The following is a 5,666-nucleotide window of genomic DNA, read 5'->3' on the forward strand; positions in this document are numbered from 1 at the left end:
TACATTGATAATAAATCAATTGCTGAGCACTTGAATGAATTTCAAAATATTTTGAATCAGCTGAGTAGTATGAAGATAAACTTTGATGATGAGGTGCAAGCACTTTTAGTCCTTGGATCTTTGCCTGCAAGTTGGGAGACACTTATTATCACTCTCAGCAACTCAGCACCAATTGGTAAAGTCAACATGGCATTTGTCACCAGTTCCTTACTTGATGAGGAGAATCGAAAGGGGGATAAACCCTCTAAGTCTGATATGTTGGTGGCTGATAGAGGAAGATCAAAAGATAATAGAAGTGGTTCGAGCAAGGGAAAGTCTAGAAGCATGTCTAGAGCTCCAAAGAAGAATGGTGCTTGCCATTACTGTGGAAAAATGGGTCACTGGAAAAATGAGTGCTGGAAATTTAAAAATGATAAAGCGAAGGGTACAGTGAAGCCCAGAGAAAAGAAAGAACAGAGTGCAGATACATCTGCTTATGCTTCAGATGGTGAACTGACATATGCTTCTAAGTGTCAAGACTCCTGTCTTAGCACATCTTCAAATGAAACAACATGGATTTTTGACACAGGTGCCTCTTTCCATATAACTCCACACAAAGGTTACTTCCAGTCCTACAAAGCTGGTGATTATGGTGAGGTTCGCATGGGTAACAGTGGTGTGTCCAAGATAGTTGGTCTGGGTAATGTTAGAATTGAGACAAACATGGGTTGCTTCCTAACATTGAGAGATGTAAGACATGTTCCTGATTTGAGAATGAATTTGATTTCAGCAGGTAAGATCGATGATGGAGGCTACCATAATGTTTTCAGTGGTGGAGCATGGAAGTTAAGCAATGGTTCATTGGTTATTGCACGAGGTAAGAAATGTTGTTCCTTATACAAGACAAATTTGAAAATTATCTATGATGCGGCATATTCTGTTTTAATAGAGTCATCCTCTGAGTTGTGGCACAAGAGATTAGGTCACATTAGTGAAAAGGGGCTGAATGTTTTGATCAAGAGGAATGAGTTGCTGAATCTCAAGGATGCTCATCTTGAAAATTGTGAGCATTGCTTGAAGGGTAAGTAGAACAGAGTCTCCTTCAGTAAGTCAAAAGTTGAACTGAAAAAGAATGTCCTTGAATTGGTCCATACATATGTTTGTGGTCCTATGAAGATTAAATTCGTAGGCGGTGCTTCCTATTTTGTAACCTTCATAGACGATGCATCTAGGAAGGTTTGGGCTTATGCTATAAAGTCCAAGGATGAGGTTGCAGCAAGGTTTGAGGTCTTTCACAAGCTGGTTGAAAGAGAGACAGGAAGAAAACTGATGAGGGTGCGGTCAGATAATGGGGGAGAGTACATAGGCTCATTTGATGATTATTGCAAAGAGCAGGGTATTCGACATGAACAGACTGTGCCCAAGACTCCACAACAAAATGGTGTGGCAGAGAGGATGAAAAGAACAATGTTGGAACGGATGAGGAGTATGCTCTCCCATGTCAGGTTGGCTAATCATTTCTGGGCTGAAGCCATGAGCACTACAGTGTATGTGATCAACCGTTCTCCCTCCAAGCCATTGAATAATAAGTGTGCAGAAAGCGTCTGGTCAGGTAAAGATGTTAATTATGACTATTTACGTGTTTTTGGCTGCAGACCTTTTGTGCATGTTCCAAAAGATGAGAGGTCTAAGCTAGATGCAAAAACCAGACAATGCATATTTTTGGGGTATGGTGATGAAAAGTAGGGATACAGGTGTTATGACCCAGTTGATAAGAAGGTTTTGAGAAGCCGGGATGTGGTATTCCTTGAAGATCGGACTATTGAGAATTTTGAAGATGGTGAAAAGCTTGATGCATATATATGTGAACTTTCTGGTCTTGAGTTGTCTCATGATGTTGAGGAGACAAGGCCACATGTAGCTTCAGACTCAGATAGTGATGATGATGTTCCTCAAGGTCAAGATGTAGGCCATGGAAATGATACTAATACTGAAACTGATCTTGGTGATAATGTTGAGGTTGATTTTGAAGTTCAATAAGAAGATGGAAATCAACAGAATCAACAAACAGAGGTACTTCGAAGGTCTACTAGGGAGAAAAGATCAAGTTCTAAGTATCCTGCTACAGAGTATGTTCTTCTAACTGATTGTGGGGAGCCTATATGCTATAAGGAGGCTCTTGAGGATGCTCATAAGAAAGAATGGCTAGCTGCCATGGATGAAGAGATGTAGTCATTGCTGAAAAATGACACATATGATCTAGTTGAAAGACCAGAGAACAAAAAGGTATTACAAAATAAATGGGTGTACAAGATCAAGCAAGGAGGTGATGATAGCAAGACAAGATACAAGGCTAGGCTGGTTGTCAAAGGTTTTGGACAGAGGCATGGAATCGAATATGATGAGATTTTCTCACCGGTAGTGAAGATGACTTCTATCCGGGTGGTGTTAAGTCTAGCTGCTTGTATGGATCTTGAGGTTGAACAACTTGATGTCAAGACTGCATTTCTCCATGGTGATTTGGATGAAGATGTTTATATGGAGCAACCTGAAGGTTATAATAAGAAAGGTGAGGAAAGCAAGGTGTGCAAATTTGTCCAAAGTCTGTACGGTTTGAAGCAAGCACCAAGGCAGTGGTATCTTAAGTTTGAGTCGTTCATGACCATCCATGGGTACATGAAGACGTCTACAGATCATTGTGTCTTTGTGCAAAAGTTTTCTTCTAATGATTTTATTATACTTCTCATATATGTTGATGACATGCTGATTGTTGGGAGAGACAAGCTCAAGATTGGCAAGTTGAAAAAGGATTTGGCTAAGTCTTTTGAGATGAAAGACTTGGGTCATGCAAGACAAATTCTTGGAATGCAGGTCATTCGTGATCGGGTGAAAAAAGGCTATGGTTATCTCAAGAGAGAGATATTGAGAAGATTCTAAAACGATTCTATATGGACAAGGCAAAGCCAGTTGCTTGTCCATTGGCTACACGCTTGAAAATAAACAAGACAATGTCTCCCAATGATGAAGAGGAAGACAAGAAATGTGCAGTGTTCCATATGCTTCAGCAATAGGCAGTCTGATGTATGTAATGGTCTGTACAAGACCAGATATAGCTCATGCGGTTGGAGTACTTAGTCGTTTTCTTTCAAATCCTGGTAAGACACACTGGGAAGCGGTTAAGTGGCTAATGAGATATCTTCGAGGGACCTCCAAATACGCTTTGTGTTATGGTACTAGAAAGTCACATGTTGAAGGGTTTTCTGATTCAGATATGAGTGGTGATATTGACACAATGAGATCAACTTCAGGGTATTTGTTTACTTTGGAGGAGGAGTTGTATCATGGCAGTCGCGTCTACAGAAATGTGTTGCTTTGTCTACTACAGAAGCTGAATATATTGTCATTACTGAATGTTGTAAAGAAATGAGATGGATGAAAGAATTGTTATAAGAAATTGGCATTGCACAAGACATGTTTGTGGTGTTTAGTGACTCACAGAGTGCTATACATGTGAGCAAGAATCCAAGTTTCCATTCACGTTCAAAACACATCCAAAGAAGGTACCATTGGATCCGTGAAGTGCTCGAGAAGGAGTTATACTTGGAGAAAGTGCACACAGATGAGAACGGGTCAGATATGATGACAAAGGGCTTGCAAAGAGGAAAGCATGAGATATGTTGTGCCAAAGCCGGAATGGTTCTGGCAGAAACGTCACGATGATGAATGTTTATAGCAACATTCTCCCATGGCTCGGAAGGGGGAGAATTGTTGGTGTTCCTTGCCATTGCGGGCGGGTTTTAAATTCCGGGTAAACGGGTCAGGATTTTCTCTTATGAAAATGGGTTAGAGTATAAATACTTTTTTTGGGTATTTTTCTCATAACAGAGCAAATAGAGAGAGAGTGAATTACAGATCTAGGGTTTTCTGATTTCCTTCTTCCTCTTGTTCTTTGGCTGATCCAGAGTGAGAGATTGGGGGAGCTTTTGATTGTGGAGTAGTCCAATCATTCCTAGTGTAATCACTTCTTTCATTTGAGAGCAGGGCATGTAAGTTTCTACTATTGACATTTGTTTGATTTAGTAAAACTTATCCCTCCCGTGGACGTAGGTCGATTTTGACCGAACCACGTATATTGTGTTGTCGTTTATTGCTTTGTGCTATTTCAGTTCTTGGTAATCTGTTTATCGTCATAGACGATTTGGAATCTGATTTGCTACAGGTTTTGATTTCTAAAAAGATCCATAGTTTTGCTGTTGCAAAGCTCAACAGATGATACATAATCAAATAAGAGATCAACTCTTTTCCTTAGTGAGGGTTTGTCGGACGAGACGATTGATCAACTTAAGCTTTTCAACAAGTTCAATGCTTGACTAAGAGATATTCCCAAGTTGTTGAACATTCTCGAAAATCTTGGGCAACCATTCTTATTTTTTACCTCTCTTCTGTTTTATTTTCCTTACTTCCATGCTTTAGGAATTAGATACTTTGTTGAATGCATTCTCATGAAAGGAAAATCCCCGTATTTCTAGAAAAACATCTATATTACATCATATAATCAATATATTCCAGAAGAAGCAATATTAGTAATAGTTAGAGGAGTTTAATAAGAATTATTTATAGACTTCAAGATCATGATAATCTGATTCTCTTCATTATGAACCTCAACCAACACCGAGTCCACGTGTCTCAAACAGTCCAAGAATACTTAGAACTCTTTGTCCACTCATGTCTTTGAAATAAAGAGAGTTGACATATATTCGGTTGTGGTCTATCAAAGTGAGAGTTTCATGTTATTCCCCAAGTTGCAAGACCATGTTTTTATATTTCCCGATGAGTTAATTAATTAAAACTCGTTTGGTCTTTAACTATTGCTACACTAATTAAGTGATAGCTAAAAGTATGAGGTGTCACAAACAAGGATAGTAATAATACAAAGAATCAGTAATGTGAGTAATAAATATGCATGTAGATGTAAACCCGAGTATGAGGAAGGATAAGTTGGAATTTTGCACCGTGACAATTTCAAAAGAAATTGTTTTCATCTTCATCTCGTATCCAAGCTACTTCGGGATGTTATCGTAGAACTTTTTCAAAAGTTTTTGTTTAGACTATAATGTCACATTCAACAGAGTGTATTACCACTCAGTTACCTAATTAACATTTTATGCATGCTTGTATATCCACAGAGCATCGCACCATTGTTATATGGTTATGTTTTCTAGTTGAAGAGGGTAACAACAAAGAAACATTGAGTTCGGTTGAATGTTAAGACCATAAAGTGAAAGATAAATTTTCATGAATGAATTTTCATGTATCATAATCTAAGAAGGCCCTGGAATCTTGTTTATGGTTATCAGCTGCGCATGGGTTTTTGGGTATTAATGGGAATGATTTGTAAGTTTTCACAAAGAGTCATGAATCATGATCTATGCGTCTATTGAGGAGGGATATGAGTAATTTCACAAAGAGTCGTAAATTTTGAGCTAAGTGGAGCTCGTGTGTCCATCGAGGTGAAAGAATTCATGAAGAGTCGTGAATTTTGAGATGAGTGGCACTCGTGTATCTGTTGAAGAATATAGAAGAAAAATTTATAAAGAGTCAAAAATTCTAAGATGAGTGAAGCCCTCCATCAAAAAAAAATAAAATGAATATCACGAAGAGTCATGAATTTTGAGCTAGGTGGAGTT

This window comes from Impatiens glandulifera, chromosome 2 (assembly GCF_907164915.1).
Source record: "Impatiens glandulifera chromosome 2, dImpGla2.1, whole genome shotgun sequence".
NCBI classification, from domain to species: domain Eukaryota; kingdom Viridiplantae; phylum Streptophyta; class Magnoliopsida; order Ericales; family Balsaminaceae; genus Impatiens; species Impatiens glandulifera.